Source organism: Eschrichtius robustus, chromosome X, assembly GCF_028021215.1.
Source record: "Eschrichtius robustus isolate mEscRob2 chromosome X, mEscRob2.pri, whole genome shotgun sequence".
Classification (NCBI taxonomy): domain Eukaryota; kingdom Metazoa; phylum Chordata; class Mammalia; order Artiodactyla; family Eschrichtiidae; genus Eschrichtius; species Eschrichtius robustus.
The window spans coordinates 48,647,963-48,668,677 of record NC_090845.1 but is presented as its reverse complement, the minus strand read 5'-3'; the positions used below and the strand labels follow the sequence as shown (position 1 = coordinate 48,668,677).

At 47.3% G+C, this 20,715-nt stretch overlaps 1 protein-coding gene across 3 annotated transcripts in view; it reads left to right on the top strand.

Moving 5' to 3' along the window:
* IQSEC2 (IQ motif and Sec7 domain ArfGEF 2) overlaps positions 1 to 20,715 on the top strand; it is a 75,769-nt gene that overhangs the window by 3,180 nt on the left and 51,874 nt on the right. The gene's annotated exons all lie outside the window — the stretch shown is intronic.

Below are 20,715 nucleotides of genomic sequence, written 5' to 3'. Positions count from 1 at the left end.
GCAGGGGGAGATGGCTCTGGGATGAGTGATGAGAGGGGGAGTCGATGGGGGAGGGCACAAGGCCTTGTCTCCCTTCTTTCCGCTCTCCCTCCCTCTCTCTCGACCAGGCGTCAGGAGGGCCTATTGATGCACTAACCATTGTTGTCGCCACAGCTGCTGCAAGCTACTCCCCTGCCAGGCCTGTTCTGGGTTTGTAAGGAGTGGGTGAGAGACTGCCGCTGGAAGCCAGGGCAGGCAGGGTGGGTGTTGAGCAGCAGAGGCTGCAGCATTGGGGGAGGCTAGGTAGAGCTGGTACATGCTGGGCGCTCCTGGTCCCCAGGCTCCCTCTGGTGGAGGAAGGGGGGAGAGAGGGGCCTGGGCCCAGCTGCTGCTTGTTGAAGGGCCTCTCTGCCCAGGGACCCTGTCCGTCTGTCACCACAACCCACGTTTTACAGCTGAAGAAACCGAGGGCTCAGAGAAGTGAAGTAACACACCAGAGGTCACACTATCTGTGAGACAGACTCCCGAGCCTGTGAACTTGCCCTCTACCGCAGTTGATAGCAGCTGTCATGTCCACCCCCACCTATGTCATCCCCCCAGGATTCCCACATCCTCCCGCACTGTCTCTTCTGGACAGGTTCCCGGATGCCAGTCTGCCTTCTGCTGTGCTCTGGGTGTGGCCTTTCTAGTGCAGCATAGCGCACGATGAGGCCCGACCTCCTTCTGGCCACTGGGCCTCTGTACATGAGGTCTTTGCTTGCTTGTTTGTTTTTTTAGCAGCTGCTGGTCTCTGTAATGCTCAGGTCTTTTTCCCTGGAATTGTTACCCCCACTCCCCATGGTTAGAGAAGAGCTCTGTTTTCGTTGTTGATCTTGGCCTGGCCCCCCTTGCAGTTCTGGCGCCTGGAATGATTTACAGGCGTGCTGGGGGCCACTGCTGAGTCCTCCACGCTGAAGAGAGCTGCATTTCCTACGATTTTTGCCTGGGCCCAGCTCCGGCTCTGCCGTAGGCGGTGGTGGGCTGAAGCTGGTTTGGTGGTAACTCTTCATCCTCTGCAACACCCCCCACCCCGAGCAGGCTGGCTTGCACTGGGGAACAGCAACCAGCAGGACCGGCCTGGTGTTCTCAACAGCCAGGGCAATGCGTGGTCTAGGCTCCAGGCACAGTTGCCGGGTTGTCTTGTGTGTGCGCTGGAGTGTCAGTGCGCTCCCCACGGGGGCTGAGGGCACTGGGAGGGAGGGAGGGAGCCCAGGGAGGGGCCTTGGGGAAGTCTGTCTCCTTTGGGGTATTGGGCACTTTTCCTGGGCGGGGGGTGGGGGTCTTTCCTTCTTCCCAAGAGGGAATACCATTTCTCTCCCTCCCCCCACTGTGTTGGGAGCATTATACTCATGTGGGAGGCAATGATAATGTCGAATTGAATGAGAATTAGAGGAATCTTGCTTCTCAGTCAGATCTGGGGCGAGAATGGGGCTGTTGTCATCCACAAACATTTCTTGGCTGTGTGCACAGAGCAGGAGGGGCCCCCAGGCTGAGCAAACACCAGACTCTCTGCGCTTGAGGCTTGAGAGCCCTCCCACCCCCTTCTCTGGCCAAAGACACAGGGGACCAAGCCTGACCCACTGTAGTGCCGGTGCTTAGGACAAAACGAGTAGGAAGGGCAGTGAGGAGGGGAGGCCAGGCCACTGGTCAAAGACCTGGGCAGGGAGCTTTGGAGAGAGTGGGTGTCGGACGGAGGGGGAGGTGGGAGGAAGACTGGACCCAGGCTTGCCCTCTGCTACTCTTTCATCTGTCTCACCTCTGCCTCCTGTGGCCTCTGAATTTGCTGGGAGCACAGGGGAGGCCTGGGGCATGGAGAAGGGGCCGCACATGTGCTGAGTGAGCCTCAGCCTTCTATGTGCCAGGCACCACCCTATGTGACTTTATGTAACAATAGCTAACGTCTTTTTTTAACCTGCATTTACTGTGTGCCAAGCACTATTTGTTCTAAGTGCCTTCTGTGTATTAATTCATTCAATCGCCATATGAATCCTTTGATGTAGATACTGTTATTAAGTCCATTTCACAGATGAGGAAACCGAGGCCCAGAAAGGTTGGATAACTTCCCCAAGGTCACTCAGTGAATAAGTAGCAGAACTGAGAAGGAGTTAGAAGGAGCCCAGGTGGCCAGGCTCCAGAGTCCGTCCACAACGTTCTCACCCACCATTCCATGCTACTTCTTATCTCATTTGCACAGAGTCCATGCCAGGTGGATATTGGTATTATCCTCTTTTTTCAGACAGGGAAACGAGAGGTCAGAGAGGTGCGATGACCTGCCCAAGGTTACACAACTGCATGAGGCCCAGAACTATCTGGCTTCTGAGCCTTTGGTCCACCAATGCCTCCTGCAGGCAGGTGTGAAAACGGTAAAGATGCTCTGGGTGTGGCTCTGGGCTTCCCCCAGCAGAGCTCCTGGGACCACTGCTTGAGTCAAGCTCCCTCTCCTGATAGCCTCTTGGATTTTGACCACAGTCTCCTAATCGATGCCCTCCTGCTCTTGTTCCCTCGGGCCCCTGATGAGGTACAGCCAGACCAAGCTTTGTGTGGGGCTCCAGCAGTTTCCCGCTGTCTCTGCCTGCAGGAGAAGGTTCAGACTGCTTTGCCTGCCATGCACGGGCCCTTTAGGATCTCACCTTTCTCCTCTCATCTTTTTACAGTCCCCCTCACACAGACCGAGTTCCAGCCACACTGGCCCGTGTGCCCCATTGTCAGCCCACTCAGCCTCCTGAGAGCCTCTGGGTCTTTGCTCATGTTGTTCCCTCCTCCCGGGCTGTTCCATCCAGTGCCCAGGCTGCATTCCACTGTTGTTGCCTCTCCCGTGTTTGCGCACAGGTCTGTCCCTGACCCTTGAAATGAGGACTTTGCCCCTTTTTATACCTTTATTTGTTTACATCTTGTGTCATCTCTACTAGTTTGAGGGCTCCGTCAGATTAAGATTTCATACACATATATCATGTGCACGTTGTGTCAGTCCCTCTGCTAGGTGCTGTGGGCGTAACTGAAGGAGCTAGAAGCTTGGAAAAACATAGCACAGCACATAGTAGCTGCTCAGTAAATGTTGAGTAGACAAATGATTGTCAGATTAAGTCCCGGTGCACTAATGGCCAGGGGTGCCTAAGGTGTTCTTCCTTTCAGGACTCCTGTAGAGAGAGATGACTCAACTTCAGGGTTCTCTTGGCTTCTCTGTGGCTTTTTTCTCATGCTCCCTGGAGCTGTTTGGCCTCTGCCCTCTGTGTTCCTCCCACTCACCAGTCTCCCAGTTCATAGGATGTCAGGGTAGCAGAGTCAGATGAGACTTCAGAGACATTTAGGCCAATCTGCTCATCATTACCTGTCCCTCCCATGCCATGGCCATGTCATACCGTGTTCTTCTCCCTTAATGCGGGATCTTCTGTCCTGAAAGGAGCAAAGAGGCCTGCACAGGACCTGTGTGCCCTCTGCCTCATCCAGTGGGAAATTACTTATTTACCCATCAAATCTTTATTGGGCTCTGACCCTGGGCTAGGCACGGTGTCTTGGAGTCAGAATAAGACACAGCCCCTCTAGCTCATTCTCTGCTATGTTCCCTGGCAGAAGAATCAACACTTGTCATGGGGAAGAATGATGAGTAAATGACTTATTCCTCTGTTGTGGTAAGTCATTTAGGGCAAGATCATTTGCTAGTTACCCTCACTTCCTTGTGGTGTCAGGTCTCTCTCCAGGCATCCATGTTGAAAAGCACTCATGCAAGGATGCCTGTTTTTTGTTTTGGCTACACAGTGTGGCATGCGGGATGTTAGTTCCCCGACCAGGGATTGAACCCGTGCCCCCCTGCATTGAGAGTGTAGAGTCTTAACCACTGGACCGCTGGGGAAGTCCTGGGACGCCTGTTCTTAAGCACTTAGGAGCTGAAGCTCTCTGGGACCTTCGCATTTGGAGAAAAATGTGGTGCCGTGGGAAGGAGGAATTTCTGTGACTCTAGGCAAGTCACTTAACTTTCAGAACCTCCGTTTTCTCAAGTAGTCAATGGGGATAAAACTATTTTCTGATGGGTGCGATTCCTGTTTCCCCCCTCCCCCCAGCCCCACAAAAATGTATCAGAAAGTTTCCTGGCTGCCTAGCACACCCAGCAAGGTCCTGATCAGGATGAAAAAACCGAGGGATAAGGATGGAAAACAATATGTGAGGCTGCCCTGCCCTCTAGAGGTGGAATGTAGCAGACAAAACAACCCAGCCAAGATCGTCGCATCACATCCTTTTTAAAACAAACATGACAAGCCAGGGCTACACGACAGATCACGATGATTCCTCTAACATTTTAGAAGGAAATTTATCACAATTATCACCTGATATGTACCATTTCACTAATATCAAATGCATTTCTTTGTAGCTATGTGATACATACATACATACATACATATATATATATATATATATTTTTTTTTTTTTTTTAAGGATAATAAGATTGCATATCTGGCTGGGTCTTGTGATTTCCTACTGGATTCCAGATGCAGTATACTGCATTCACCTGAATAAAACCAATATTTTCCTCTATAGAACCACTTTAGAATTATTGTCATTATATCTGTGATAAAAAGTACCTAATTTCTTCCTTTCCCCAAATTTCCTTACAAAACTGGGAGGCATCCCTCACAACTGTACATCTGATATGCTAGACAATTCATAAGTGACCCATCTTGTCATGATTGTTGTGAGAATTCAGTGAGATGACAGAGAAGTGTTCAGCAGAGAGTGTGTGTTTACTCGGTGGTAGGCATTTTTATTATTAATAATAATAATTTTGCAAAATTCCGTGCCATGGAAGGGCAGGAGCGAGAGGTCATGTGGGAGCTCATCACACTTCTGAGAGAGAGAGGGCCGTCCAGTGAACATTGTGCACCTGGGATGTGTCACAGCTTGTGCTATTGCAGGCAAGGAGTTCCACGATTAATAGTATAACGCTTCTTTGCTTCAGGGAGCTCACAGTTGGGTGGAGAAGACAAATGTAACATGGTGTCTTGTGTGCTATGCCAGAGGGGAGCACGGGAGGCCACGAGTGCCCAAAGGAGGGACATCTACCCAGACTGAGGTGATGCCTGATCTGAGGCTTGGAGGATGAGTAGGGGCTAGCTAGGTGAAGAAGGACGGCATGTGGGTCGGTGGGAATTGGGAACCAAAGGGAGGTTAAGACGGAGGGGACAGCACGAGCAAATGTACAGAGGTAGGAGACCAGCAGGGTATGTGGAGGTGGGGAGGGGAACACTTTTACCAGGTCAGTACAAACTAGAGCACAAACAGGGAGGCAGGGGGGATCCAGAGAAGAGTCTGACGACTTGGCTGGTGCAGATCATGAGGACACTTGAGTAGCGGGATAAGGAGCTTTATTCTGTTGCGAACTGGGAACCAACATAGAGTTCTAAGCTGAGGGAAGAGGTGTGTATTGTAGAGTATGGGGTGACGTGTTGAGAGCAGTGTATTGGAGAGATCCTGCTACAGGGCAATTTGGAAGATAGACTGGAGGGCATTCAGTGATGAGGCTGTGGGACAGTCTAGATGAGAGGTGATAAGGCCTGAACTTGGGTGGTGGGAGTAGAGATAATCTACTGGGGGAGAAAGACAGTGACAACACACTGATAAGTGCTGTGACAGAAGGGAGTGCAGCCACTCATGACCAGTAGGGTTTTAATAATATCAGCATAAACGTGAAGAACCTTCCAGCTGGAGGGACCCTTAAAAATCAGGCTGTTCATTTTACAGATGAGAAGACTGGAGCCTAGAGAAAGGACTTGTAGGAGGCCACTCAACGTGTGAGCAGAAGAGCTCTGATTAGAAAAGTCACTCTAGTGTTAATGCCAGTGTTTAAAGCATCATTCCTTAAATGTGCTATTTTATGCCTTGAAATCCTGTGAAGGTTGTAGGGATCATTGTCTTTGTCCTACAGATGAGAAAACCAGGCCTCCAGGCGGCTGGGTGATTTGCTGGGGAGGAAGCGATAAAGAGTAGGCATCACCTAAGTAAAGGATCTCTCGCTTCAGTGGCAGACAGACCCTCTGCTCTGGTTCAGCCCCTCAGAAATCAGATCGGTTAGATTCATAGCTGGGGTCTGTGGTTTCCTTTTCTCCACCCAGGCCCAGCCTTCTTTCTGCTGCTTTCTGCCTTGCAGGTTCTCATTTAACGTAACTGAGGCAGCTCAGAGGCAGTTTCTGGCTTGACAGCAAGGCCTGTCGTCCCCCTTTTTCTGTTTTCATGGAAGAGGGCGGGCCTGTGTCATCACTGTGTCCCCATTGCCTTAGGCAGGGTGTCTCTAGCCTGGGTGGCTTTGTTTTGAGGCCCCCGGTATGATACGTAAAGAATGAGCTTTGGAGACAGACAGACCTAAGTTTGAATCTCGGCTCTGCCCCAACCAACTGGATGACCTCAGCTAGGTCATTTTACCTTCTCTGAGCTTTAGTTTCCTCATCTGTAAAATGGGATGACAATGCCCATCTCTCAGGATTGACCAAGATCATTTGAATGGCATTCCCTGATATTTGTAGGTGCTCAATAAATAGTCATTTCCGGGGGAAGAAAACCAATGACATAATTCATGATTGTGCCAAAACGTATGCTCTCATACCTCATTTCATAATCATGATATTACCTAGGATTCTTCAGTTTTTATAGGAGATAAGTCATCCAGATATCTGGGTAGCACATCATTACAATAGGACAACTTGAAGTTTAACAAAACAAAAACAAAACAAATCAAGAACAGTCATTTCCTTCTCCTTCGTGAAATCTCCCATGGACAATGGACAATGACTTGAAGAATTCAGTGCTCGGCAAAGGTTTGCTTCCCCTGAAAACTGGTATATTTCCTCCTTCCTAATATGAGGCTGTCGTGGCTCATTGTATCTTGCTTTCTGCCTCAGCTACCAGTTAATTTGAATTACAGCTCTAGCATCTTTGTTGATCTCTTTTTCTGAGCTCTTATTTTCTAGTTCAATTTTTATTCTTTCCTTATCTGTGTTATTAGAGTAATCCACCTCAAATCCTTTGTGACTCAGACAGGTATAAATAACTAATGGGTGTAAATAGTTGAATGAATGGAAGGCTGGTGAGGCTGGACTGGTGATGGTGGGGTTTGAAGAGGACCAGAGGGTGGTGCAGGCTGGGGCACCTGAGAAGGCATCTGTAACGGATGATTATGATACTGTGAGGAGTCGAGGGGTTAGTTAGGAAAGAGTCGGTCCTTCACTGGTCCTTCACTGGTCTTGCTTCTGCTCTAGAAAGAAGCATGGATTTTGGAGAACAAGACTTCGCATCACCTAGAGTCATCAACCTCCCCATTTTATATGGACCGTGTGGGAGACTGAGGTCCAAAGAAAGAGGAGGGACTTGTTTTGAAAAATTAAATCAAAGCAGTACATATACATAATTTTATTTATTTTTTTAAAAAATACTTATTTATATAGGCTGCGCCAGGTCTTAGTTGCACCACTCGGGATCTTAGTTGTGGCATGTGGACTTCTTAGTTGCGGCATGCGAACTCTTAGTTGTGGCATGCATGTGGGATCTAGTTCCCCAACCAGGGATCAAACCTGGGCCCCCTGCATTGGGAGCGCACAGAGTCTTACCCACCGGACCACCAGGGAAGTCCCCATATACATAATTTTAAAGGGGCAAATAGTACACAAGGACATGCATAGTAATAAGCCAATGTCTCCCTGACCCCCACTTCCCAGCCCCCAGAGGTGACCACTTTTACCATTGAGGCTTTCTGGTGGTGACTTCATATCTCCAAATAAACATCCTTTGTTGGTTTTTTCTTCATTTATCAACTTTAAACATCATCTATTGACTTCTTTCTACTATGACAAGTGAGAATTTAGCTTATTTACAACACTTGACTCTTTTTTTCCCCCTTCCAAACTTTAATAATTATATTACTATTTTGGTTCCTCTATTAGTTACCTTTGTAACTTTGCTAGATACTACTTAGACTGTAATTTCTTATTCCATCAATTTTCCACAGTATCTCTTGACCACTCAGTTTGTAAGATATAGTTATTAGTGCCCCATCCTTCCCTCCATCTCTCCTCCACCTTTCCACCTCCCACTTTCTGTGTTCTGTACTTTTGCATCCAGCAAGGTTGACTACATTTGCATTCTGTTATGTAACAATAACTAGGTCTTCAGTGCTTTTCTGGACAGATTGACTTTAAAAGTTGACCACCAATACACGGTGTTTATGTGATTATGACTATGTCATATTATTCATTGCAGGGCCAAATAGTGTACTATAATTACACATCACTTCCCACAGGTCCACTGTCCCAACCTCTGTACTCCCAGGAAAATTTTCCTAGCATCAAGATCAAATGAATTTTCGTCTCTTATGCTCTACGAATTGCTCAAAGTCATGCCGCTTTTTACTTTGTTACATATTTGGATCAGGACTTTCCACCTTATCGATCTATTTAGACTTTCCACCTTATCAATCTATTTATTTATTTATGTACTTACTTAAACTTACTGTTGTGTGGTGTTCCTTGAAACCACAGGATAATCATAGCACATCTTCTGGGGACATTTTATTTGAAGATTTTTTAGGAGGGGGATTTTTTTTAAAACTTCATACTGAAATATGTATACAGAAAAGTGCTCACATCACATGGTCAAGTTTCTACAAGCCAAACACACCTATAAAACCAACACTCCCCTCAAGGTCTGTTTTTCATTCACCCTACCTGGTACTCAGTGAGCCCTTTCAACTTGCTGCACCTTGTCTTTTCTTACATAATTTCTTTGGTAGTTTCCTGCCCTTCATTTTCTCTGTTTTCTCTTTCTGGAATGTCTGTTAGTTGGATGTTGAACTTCCTGGATTGATCCTCTAGGCTGCTCACCTTTTCTCTCATATTTTCTATTTTATAGTTTGTGAATGAGTTGATACAAAGTGAGATGTCTGTATATCCAGCTGACTTGTCCACTCGCTGGCTTTATTTTAGGTGAGCCGCCGGGGAACTGGCAGTTGTAATGGGTGCCCCCCAAATGCCAGAATGAAAAGCACTTTATTCTGGGAGCACCAACATGCCACTAGGTGCCCTGAGTAATCCCAGATAGTTTAATTCCTTTGAAATTTTGCCTAGGGATGAAAGCCAGGCAGCTTGTGTTTTGGATCTGGGAGTTGTCAGTGGGGGCACAGGGAAGGATTTCATGTACTTACCTTCAGTTTATCCCCCCGTTTTCAGCCCCTGATTGCTCCTACCCTCCCCTGTACCTACCATCTTCAAGTCTGGACTCTCTCTGGGCCTCTGCTGGCCTGACTGGCTCCCTCTCCAGCTGCAACCCCCTGAGTGGCGTTGCTGGCTCTCCTTCAACTGTGAACACTCTTCTCTTTGTTTTTTGCTCCCAGAAATTTGTTGAAATCTCTCACCCATTGATATCACCCTCTCCCATCCTCTTCACTGTTATGATTTCTTACCTTATTTTATTCCTTCACATTCTTTTCAGCAGGGTCCTGACAGAAGAGAGAGGTAAAGATTTATGCTCTTGAGGTCCAAACTAAGGCCAAAGCTACTTTTGAAAAATGGTTGTTTTGCTTTCTCAATCCAGATTGAGAATGGAAATTATTAGTCAACCCCCAAATACCCAACCCTGTATGGCCTCATTTTGGCATGTGTTGCCTCTGGCTCCAGCCCTGTCATGAGCATTCCTGTGGCAGCCTCCTGAGCACCCCTTTTCCTCAACCTCTGCCATCTAGACCATGCCATCAAGAGAGCCCTCAGCTGAGGGACTGGAGACCTGGGTTCTGACCCCCACCCTGCCACTGCCTTCCTCTGTCTGAACCCCTGGGCTAGTCCCTCCACCTCTCAGGGTGCCCTCACTGTGACTTGAGAGGGTCTGGGTCTGCTGTGAGCTGTGCTTTGGCAGGATTGGGTGGGTGCTTGGAGAACAGCCTGGCCTCCTTTGCTTAGGCAGTGGGAGCAGGTGGGCCAGAGCTGGGCCCCAAGCACACAGGAGGGGGCTTTGAGGCTGAGCTGAGGCTTCTGCAATAGCAGGCTGCTCTTGCTGCGCCCCCTTCCGCCCACTCTCTCTGCCATCATGGCTGAACCTCCATCCTTCTGCCGCCAGCAGAGGGAAGCAAGAAGGGAGGGCTGGAGAGCCAGTTCCATTTTCCTTCTCTCTCTCTCTCTTTTTGTAATAGTGCTGAGCTGCTTTGGGCTGCAGTACCTGTGCCTAACCCCACCTTCCCTTTTTGGTGCCCCGCCTCCCATCCTTGAACGATTGTCCCTTCCAGAAGCACCCCCTGAATGCTCATGGTGTGGAGGGGAGATCGGAGCCAGATGAGGGAGAGAGGCCAAGCTGTGGGAGATGAAGTGCTGCCTAGCTCTGGCATGACAGAAGGAAGCCACAGCTGTAGCAGTGGAAAGCATTGGCTTTGGAATCGTACAAACCTAGACTTGAGTCTCGGCTCCACTACTTATTAGCCGTGTGACTCTAGGTAAATCACGTTGCTACTCTGAGCCCCAGTTCTCACATCTATACAATGAGAAGAATAATAATGACCTTGCACAGCTGTTATGAAGATAACACAAGTCCTGGACCATTGTAGGTGCTTAATAATCACTTTATTCTTTTTGGATTATTAGAAGGCAGAAATGCTAAGGACCAAATAAATGCCGCTTTAGTGATTGAAAGGAGCAGGAGGTTAGGAAGGCAGCGTTTGACCTTGTCACTCCTTGGTTCGAGACCCCCAGGGGCTTCCTGGCAATTATACAATGAGGTTCACACTCTTGCCTGGTGTTCAATGCTGTTTTTGTTGTAGTCTCTGCCTGTCTTTCTTTTCTTTAAAATAAAAATGTGAAGTGATACTTGCCTCTTTATTTTCTGAAAAAGAAATTTGAAAAGTGATAGATATTTCCTTTGATGCAGCAATCTTTATCATCATCATCATCGTCATTGTCATCCCAGGACTTTTCAATGAGCAGTGGTAACAAAGGACTAGAGGAAGAGTAATCATCAACAGAAAGATAACTAGCAACTGAAACCACCATGGGCTTTCATTTTGTTTCCCCACCACCATCTTGGCCTGTGGATCATGTGGATCCATTCAATGTCATGTGAAAAATGCTGAAAATGGTTACATTATCCAACAAGGTTTCTGATTTGTCCTGTGGTCCATCTAGTTTTTCTTCTCTTTAATTAACCTTATAAGATTTTCTTGCATGTCACTATTACCTCATCCATATGACTTCTATACTTGCCTATTTGTCATTTCTAGGTCTGATTCTTGGCTCAGATGGCCCCTTAGAAAGGAGTCTTCCCTCCACCTGAATTATCTTTCAAAAAGTTTTAACTTTGGCCTTTCACATCATCATGATTTAGGTGGCAGTTGAACTTGGGAGGCATCTTTGCCTCTCCCCTAGTGCTTTACCACTTCCTGGCTGTCACAAGTTGGTTTTCACACCACTTGTGGTCTAGGAAAGCTCTCGCATGCTCCTTTGGGTCAGGCCACAGCCCCACTCACCTTTCAATTAAATTTAGTTTTTATTTATTTATTTATTTTTTATTGGGGTATAGTTGTTTTACAATGTTGTGTTAATTTCTACTGTACAACGAAGTGGAGTTCCCTGTGCTATATAGCAGGTTCTTATTAGTTATGTATTTTATACATATTAGTGTATATATGTCAATCCCAATCTCCCAATTCATCCCCCTGCCCCCCCGCCCTCCCCCCCCGCCCCCCGCTTTCCCCACTCATCTTTCTAGCCACTCTGTTCCCTTCCTGACCTGCATTCAAGTTGTACTGAAGTATCTAGGATACCCTCGGTAAAGTGGACTTCTTTATGGGTCCGTGCCTATATTCTGGCTGTTCTCTTGGCCAAGAATACCTTTTACCCCTGTCTACATGGCAGATGTCTACTCAACTGTTGAGGAACATCTTCAGTCTCTCACTGATCCAGGCACTTGGAAACAGTGAACAAAACAGACCTCTGTCCTGCTGAGCTGACGACATTCTAGTGTGTGAATGTAGGGGGTGGGGAAAGAAAAGAAACAAATAAACAAGAAGATACAAAAATATGTCAAATAGTAGTAAGTACTATGGAGAAAAATAAAGCTGGGCAGGAGAATGGGAGTGCAGAAGGCCGGTCAACCCTACCATAGCCAATATTTGCACGCCCATTAGTAAAAGCAGCCTTTTCTCATTTAAGCATTTTCTAATGTTATTACATACTCATTACAACCATAATCCTTCCAACAACTTTATCAGGTTAGTGCTATTATTTTCTTTATCGGTGAGCAAACTGTGCCTTAGAGATGTAAATCACATAGTTAGGAGGGGCAGAGCTGGGATTCAAACCTCGGCCTGTCTGACCCAAAGCCTGTGCTCATAACCTCTAAGCCTTTGTGCCCCCAGCAAGCCTCACAACAACTCTCTGAGACTGGAATTATTATACCTATTTTATAGTTGGGGAAGCTGAGGTTCAGAGAGGGGAATGGACTCATCCATGGTTGCACAGCAAATAAATGGATTTGAACCTAGATCTGTCTAACACTCAAGGTAGGCCCTTCTACCAACCTTGAGGCCTAGGGACCTATGGACCTGCCTGCCTCTATGTTTGTGCAGCCCATGCAAGGTACCAGTTGAGGCCACTGGCCCTTCCCCCTTCTCTTCCCACCTGTAGTTCATATGGAGCCTTGAGATGTGTATGGATACCCCAGCCCACATCCAAACCCTGTCTATTTTCCCTTCCCATTGACCACCCACTGGGCCTAGCAGATGGACCTGGATAATAAGACCACACAATTCCTGCAAGTAAGCTCAAGAAATATGGACAGGGAATTCTGGGTTCCAGGTACCTGAGTGCAGTCTAGAAGGGAGAGGGCCAGAGATCCTGATGGGCATATTCTCTTGGCCCCACAGACCCTTTACCTCACAGAGAGAGGTCTCTGAAGTGTGATGTCCAGTGTAGGACCTTCTGTTTCCCAGTACAGCCTATGATATTGCAATTTGTAAAAAGCTGGGCTCTGTGATCCTCCTCCTTTGGCTTCCTGAACTAGGTCCTGCTTTGCAGTGGGGGTGGGGGCTGCGGTGGGACTGGTGTTCCATGGGCCTGGGCCTTCCGGGTCTCTGGCCAGTGAAGAACGGAGCCTTCCCAGCAAGTGCCGCTAGAAGTGTACACAGACCCTTGGGTCCCCTTCACAATATTTTGTTCATAAGTATCTCAGGATACTTCATTTCTTAGGAAATTTTAAAAAAGTATACACTTAATGCATTCTTCCATTCGAAAATTTAGAAAAACTTAGAAAAGTAGAGGAGAAAAACATTACCCATAATTACAACACACAGAGGCAGCTACTCTGAACATTTGATGTATTTCCCTTGTTCTCTGCGTTCTTTTCATCTGATTGAAATAATACAGCACATACAATTTTTCCTTTGTTCGTTTGAACATTTCCCCATGTAATTGCATATTCTTCAGAAGCATCATTTTTAATGGCAACTGATATACCATAATGTACTTAACCATCCTCTCAACATGCTGGGCCTAGTTTTTTCACTGGTTTTTATTTATTTGTTTTTTTGTTTGTTTGTTTGTTTATGGCTGCGCTGGGTCTTTGCTGCTGTGTGCGGGCTTTCTCTAGTTGCAGCGAGCGGGGCCACTCTTCGTTGCGGTGCACAGGCTTTTCATTGCAGCGGCTTCTCCTGTTGCTGAGCATGGGCTCTAGGCGCACGGGCTTCAGTAGTTGTGGCTCGCGGGCTGTAGAGCACAGGCTCAGTAGTTGTGGCGCATGGGCTTAGTTGCTCCACAGCATGTGGGATCTTCCCGGGCCAGGGCTCAAACCTGTGTCCCCTGCATTGGCAGGCGGATTCTTAACCACTGTGCCACCAGGGAAGTCCTTCACAGGTTTAAATCATGCCGCGGTAGGCATCTTTGCACATACAGCTTTTAGGGAACTTAGAGCTTTTAGGGAACTGGCCTTGTATAAGAACAATTGTATTCAGCTTATTTCCCTTTCTAGATGGTCCCTCTGGCTGGGTCTGATTCATACGTATAGTCATTCATTTATTCATTCAGTCCATCGTCACATATTTACTCTGTACCCCTGTGGACCAGACCCTGGGAACTGGGGGCACAGGCGTGACTAAGACATGGCCCCAGACTGCCAGGAGGCCCCAGTCTACAGGGAGAATCAGGCATGGAAACGGACACTTTCAAAACAGTTTGATCAGAGCTGTGATGGAGGCAAGAAAAGGATCCTGTGGGAGAACAGAGGAGGGGCTCCTCATCCAACTTAGGGACATTAAGATAAGCTTCCTAGAGGAGGTCTTGCCTAAATGAGTCACGGAGGATGAATAAGAGTTGGCTGGAATACGAAGGGGAACTTCCTGTTAAACACAACTAATTGAGTAAACTTATTTATCTCTGCTGCTTCCCCAAATCCCACTGAAATATGAGTAAAGGAATAAAAAAGGTAGAAACACAAGGTCTGGGATGCTGACCAGAAGTAAACTATTCCACCCAGCAAGCCCCAGAAATGCTCGGGAATCAGAGGTACCGTGAAGCACAGAAGGCAGGATGAGGCATGGAACTGAAAACAAGGAGAATATTGAAAGTCTGTGAACAGACCCTCTTGGCCCCTCCCTGACCCCATTCAGTCGGGACACCCCTCCCCAGCTCCATCTCTACAGATGGAGGGTGATTCTTTGGAAAAATTTAAGTTAGGAGCCTCCAGGCTTGGGGACACCAGGCACAGTGGAGGATGGGGGTGAAACAAGGCTGCAAGCAAAGGGATCTGTACCCTAAAGCGGTGGAACCTCAGCCTCCTTCCACTTGCCTACTTCCAGGACACCAAAGTCAGGAGCACATGAGACAGAAAAAGTTTCTTCTCTGGGGAAACTGAAAGGCCCCTGACAGAGGCCTCCAAAAGATGACATGTGGGAGTCCTCCAACAAAAGAACAGGCTCTCAGCCCATAAACTCTGTAGTGAAGCCCCTCACCGGGCCAGCTCCATCTACACACAGAGCTTCCCGTCATGGGAACTGATCGCCAGGGCTCACCAGCCAAGGACCCTTAAGGTAGGTATATTTCATTTTATGTAAGTTAAACCTCAATGTAACTGGCATTAAAAAAAAAAAAACAAGCCTTAGGTAGCCAGAGATGATCAGATAGTACAAGGCTATTTGAGGAAGCCCATCAACCTGCAAGAATGACCCAAAAAGCAAACAAACAAACAAACCAAAAAACTTGGAAGGAACAGAGGTAATGAAGAGAGGGGAAGAAACCTGGGAAATTTAAGATAGTGAGAGCCAACATAAAGATTTCAGGAGAAGGATTAGAAAATAAAAGTTGAGGAAATATCCTAGGAAGCAGAATAACAAGGCAAAGAGATGGACAACAGAAGAGAAAAGATGAGAACACGGGAGGATCAGTTGAGGAACTGCAACATCCAACAATAGGAGTTCCAGAAATAGAGAATGGAGGAAACAGCAGAAAGGAAAGGATCAAAGACATGATACAAGAACAAGTCCCAGAACTAAAGGAATGAAAATCCCACCGAGTAACCAGCAACATAAATGACTGATTAAAAAAAAAACCCACCAAGGTATGCCACGGCGCAATTTCAGGATACCAGGGATAACGAGAGGATCCTAAAAGCTTCCAGAAGAAAAACATATCATGTACAAAGGATCAAGAAGAAGAATGGCATTGGACTGCTCAACAGCAGCACTGGAAGCTGGGAGGCAATGGAGCAAAGTGTTCTCAAAATTCTGACAGACCATAATTTCCAACCTAGAAGCCTGTACTCAGTTGAATTATCAATCAAGGGTGAGGGCGCAATAGAGACATCTTCAGACAAAGGAGAGCTAAAGATTTTATGTCCTAGGCCTCCTTTCTGAGGAAGCACTGGAGAATGTGCTCCAGCAAAATGCAGGCATAAACTCAGAAAAAAGGCCAAGGAATCCAGGAAACAGGAAATTAACACAGAAGAGAGGTGAAGGGAATCCCAGAGTGATGGAGAAGGGAGCAGATCTACGGGCAACCTTGTGCAGGCCTGGAGAGCAACCAGTCTGCATTGCAGCGAGAATGATGTCTCAAAGGAAAAAAAAAATCTGATGGATTACCTGATGTGTCAGAACACATTGAGAAGAGAAGTGCACTACTCACAAAGTTTGGGGAGAATTGATCATATACATGAAGAAAACTAAGCAAGCAAAAAAAGAAAATAAATAAATAATCATCAACACCAGGGAAAGGAAAAAGTTGTATGGGAAGGAAAATGTAATTATAGCAAATGATGTGATTTACTCATTATTAGTATCGATGCAGTCATAATAATGTAAGCCACCAATATTGATTTAACCAAAACTTTGTGCTATAACTACAGTGGTAGAACGGGAAGGAAGGACAGTGCACCCGCATAAGAACTGGGGGCTAGAGGCGGTTATGTGTGTTAGGGAGCCCTACCCTCTCCCTGCATGGTAGGAATTCAGTACATGATATACAAAACTGAAAAAAATAAATCAAGAAGTAGAAGTATGCATGTGTTCCTTAGAAATGAGGAGGTAAATACCCGAAAAAGTAGTTAAAAGACTTGAAAACAGTTTGTCTCTGAGAGTGGGAGTTGGGGGTGAGGAGGGGTAGAGTGGGGAATTTGTGTGTTTTGTTTTGTTTTAATCCTTGCAGTACTATGTGACTTGAAAATCTATATGCATGTATTACTTTGGTTAAAAAAAAAGTTTAAAGGGCACACACACACAAAAACGCCAAAAATGGATTAGCAATATAAGCGTATACTTTAGAAATATGAAAGTAAACTCAGAAAAAGGTAACTAAGAGAGTTGAAAAGGAAACTTTTATTTTGAAGATCCTTTCAGAATTTGACTTTTTAAACTAGTTTACATATCACTTTAATAAAATTTAAAATAATTTTTAAAAACATAAAGAGGAGCAAGAGTGTTCCAGGGAACAAATACCAGATGTTCTAAGAAAGTAGATGGGAGGGCGGAGTAAGATTTAGAGCTTTGGAGAGTTTGGGCTTGACTGGCACGGAAGTCTGTGGGAAAATCGTCTGTGGGAAAATTATCGGTGAGAAAATTATTGAATGTTTGAAGCAGCAGAACCACATCAACTGATTTGTGCTTGAGAGATGTTCCTTTAGCAGCCAGTGAGACAAGGTGGTTGCCCATTGAAGAGACTTGCAGTTAGACAAGTTGATGTTTGGGAGATCAGTTGCCTGGCTGCCCCAGGGCTGGTTCTCAGCATTTAGAGAGACTTTTATGATCCCTGGGCCAGGGTACCCCACCTCTTTCTCCTCAGGACACTTCTAGGAGGAGCCCTGTACACAGTAGCTCTTCCAGTCTCCTTTAAAAGATGTACTTCTGTTCGTGTCCAAGCTCCCTTCTGTTGGACACCTGATTTTGTAGGCGTGTTGCTCAAATGCTGGCTTGAGAAACAGTCTCTCTTTCTCAGGTAACTTTGCATATCTCGTTTCTGATGCGTTTTTTGTTTATTAGTTTAGGTCTCAGAGGACAACCTTATTTATCTAATTCCAGGTTCTTGGGAGAGGGGCACCTTATTGTGTTCTGAGGTACTGTTTATAGCTAGCTTGGAGGGTCAAAATGAGAGGCAGGGAATCCAGTCAGGAGGTGAGAGCAGCAACCCCAGTATGGCAACTCAAAGGCTTATATTCTTTTGAGTTATTCTGCCCTGTTGTCCCCATAGGTCCCCCAAACGTTCAAGAACTGTCGATATTTTGCCATTTATTCTCCCATCTGCCAGATTGCCCCTTGTACCTGGAAGCAGCAACGTCAAAATCCTTGGTCTCATTACATGCCTGAGTTTTTGGTTCAGCAAATATGGTCACTATACTCATAGGCTTCAATCAGTTACTGTTTATTGAGCATTACTCTTGAGGATGGGAATTGGCATAGACAAGCCTTTTGAGAACCCTGGGGTCTGAAGTGGCCTTCCATTGGGAGAAAGCCATAGGAGTAGCAGGAGAAATCCATCTCCTTTCCTGACATGGATTGATAAAGGGAGGTACCCTGGTACCCTGGTACCCAGGGTACCCTGGTACCCTGGTATCTGGTACCCTGGGTCTTTGTTTCTACCCATAGGTAGCTGAACCCAATTGATAAACAAGAGAGAAACTTTGGGATTCTGAAGAAACTAAGTATCTTAGGGCCTGAAGATTGGGACTCAACTAACACAGCCCCCTTGTTTTATAGGTGACGAACCAAGGTCCAGAGAGTAGTGATTTCTCCAATTCTATGCTGCCAGTTAGGGAATGAGCCATAATAGAGCCCAGCATTCTTTCTACATCTGTGCTACCTCACAAAAGAATGGCGGTCCAGCTTCATGGAGTAAGGGGTGGATTGACCATTGGGCTGGGCATTAGTCCTGAAGAGGTGTAGGATAGCACAGTGTTAATGATGATGGTTCTCTAGATGTAACTAATAATTTGTATACTAAACGCATAAGAGCCTGTAAACCCCTGAGGTGGCATGCACCCCCGCATTGAGGGTCATAAGATGCCGTATACCCTCGAACTAGTAAGAATCAGTCCACAGTGAGGAGAGCTGGCTAATTCACTCTGCCTCATGGCGTGGAGCTCTTTTGCTCCCCGTAGCTGCCATCTTGAGGACTGTAACGTCATACAGAAGTGCTTTTGGAGCAGAGGTACATATCTGGTAATCTCTCCTAAGAAAGAGCCTGTCAGGAAGTGCCTGTCCTGACTTTGGGGGACGAGGATAAGGGAACTCACCTTAACGATGCGTAAGTGCCCAGCACTGAGCTGCTGGTGCAGTGGAGCGTGGTGGTAAGAGCACGAGCTGTGGGGTCCAGGCCAGGCTCCCCTACTTGTGTGCCATGGGGCAAATCATTTCAACTTCTCTGAGTCTCAGTTTCATCATCTTAAAATTGGATGAGTAATTCCCACTTTGCAGGATCAAAGGAGGTCATGTACCAAAAGAGCCTGCCACCCTGCCTGGTACATAGTAGGTGCCCGGTGATTGTTCATGTGCCAGTGGAGATGATTATATATGTGGCTTATGCTCTGAAGTATAATAGATTGAGGCAAGGGGCCAGTCTGTGAGCAACTTGAGGGTTTATATTCCTGAGTCGGGGCCTGGTATATAGTAGATTGAATACGTGTGTGCTGGGGGTTTTGGGGTGGGGTGGCAAGGAGACCAGCCTGCCTGGAGCAGAGGGTTCGTGTTAGGGAGAAAGGCTGAGGGGCTTAGCCTCCATCCTGTTGACAGCTGGGGAGTCATTGAATTAGGCCCATCTGATCTGGTACCTGCGAATAATTGAGCCAGGCCTCAGAAGAAATCTTGCTGCTGCAGAGTGAGATGGAAAGTTTTAATAAATGTGAAAAGGTGCTCTGTGGCCCTGGTCCTCTGTCCCTTTAGGGGGCTGCAGAGGCTAACGATTGGACCCACTGTTGTCCACTGTGCCAGGCTGAACCTCACAGCCACCCCACCCTCCTGCCCCCCTCCCCTCCCCTGTCATGTCATTTTACAAGTGAGAAAGCTGAGGCTGGACATCGGGGAGTGCCTTCCCTAGGAGTATATGGCTAGTAAGTAGCAGAACTGGAAGCAATGGCCTCACCCACTGCCTGCGCTCCTGCACCCAGATGCTTGCCTGCCCCACCTGGCCGGTGGGCGCTCCATTCACTCTTCCAACAAATACTCACTCTCAGCTCCGCCTCCCCTCCCCGCGTGTCCCTCTCACTTTGCACTCAGCATAGATGACTCTCCCCCCCCCCCCTCAGGTCCCCTCACTAAGGTCGCTTCTTGGTTCTCTCACCTGGGGACAGAGCCTGTGATGTGTTCATCTCTGTCTCCTCCGAAGTCTGCAGTGGGAGTGGGGGTGGGGGAGGGAGGGCAGAAAAGGAGGAAGAAGAGGACAGAGGGGACAGGGAAGCCACTTCACACACTCTCCCCGCTTCTTCCAAGTGCCCTGGTTCTTCTTCCTCCCTTTCCCCACCCCCAAGGACAGTTCCACTGTTCCTCCCCTACACACACACACACACACACACACACACACACACACACACACACACACACACACACACACACACACACACACACACACACACATTCTTTTAGGGAGGAACAGCCGGAGGGGGTGTGGGTCCGGTTTCACTCATTCTCTCAGTCCCCTCAAAGCTGTCCCCAGTGCCACTCTCTTCTCTTGCCCTTCCTTTGCCTCTGAGGGGGCCTCACAATGAAGAAGGCAGACCAATGTAGTAGAAAGGAGCCCAGCAGCTGACTCACTCACCCTCTCAGCCTCATTCTTGTCATCCGGAAAATAAGCAGGTTGGACCAGGCAATTGGCAAAGCCTTTTCTATGTTGTTAATAATACCTGGCATTTGTCTGCTGGGCTGCAAAGGGCTTAATCATCCCAACAGCCCTGCAAGGATTGGCCTCGTGTTACAAGTCAGGAGACTGAGGCTCAGATTCCAAGCAGGGAGGTGATTTGCCCAGGTCACAGGGCTGGTAAGTGGCAGAGCCAGTATCTGAGGCTTGGTCTCTCGGTGTTTAAACCTCGGGCTCTGCCCCTGGCCACAGCTGCAGGCTGCCTCTCAGCCACTCCGAGGAAGGCTTCTCACCATGACCCACTAGGCTAGAACATGGTTGGCTCCTGGCACCTCCTTGACCTCACCTCCAACCACTCTTCCCCTCACTCATTCCACCCCGGCCACGCTGTCCTCCTCCCTGTCCCAACAAC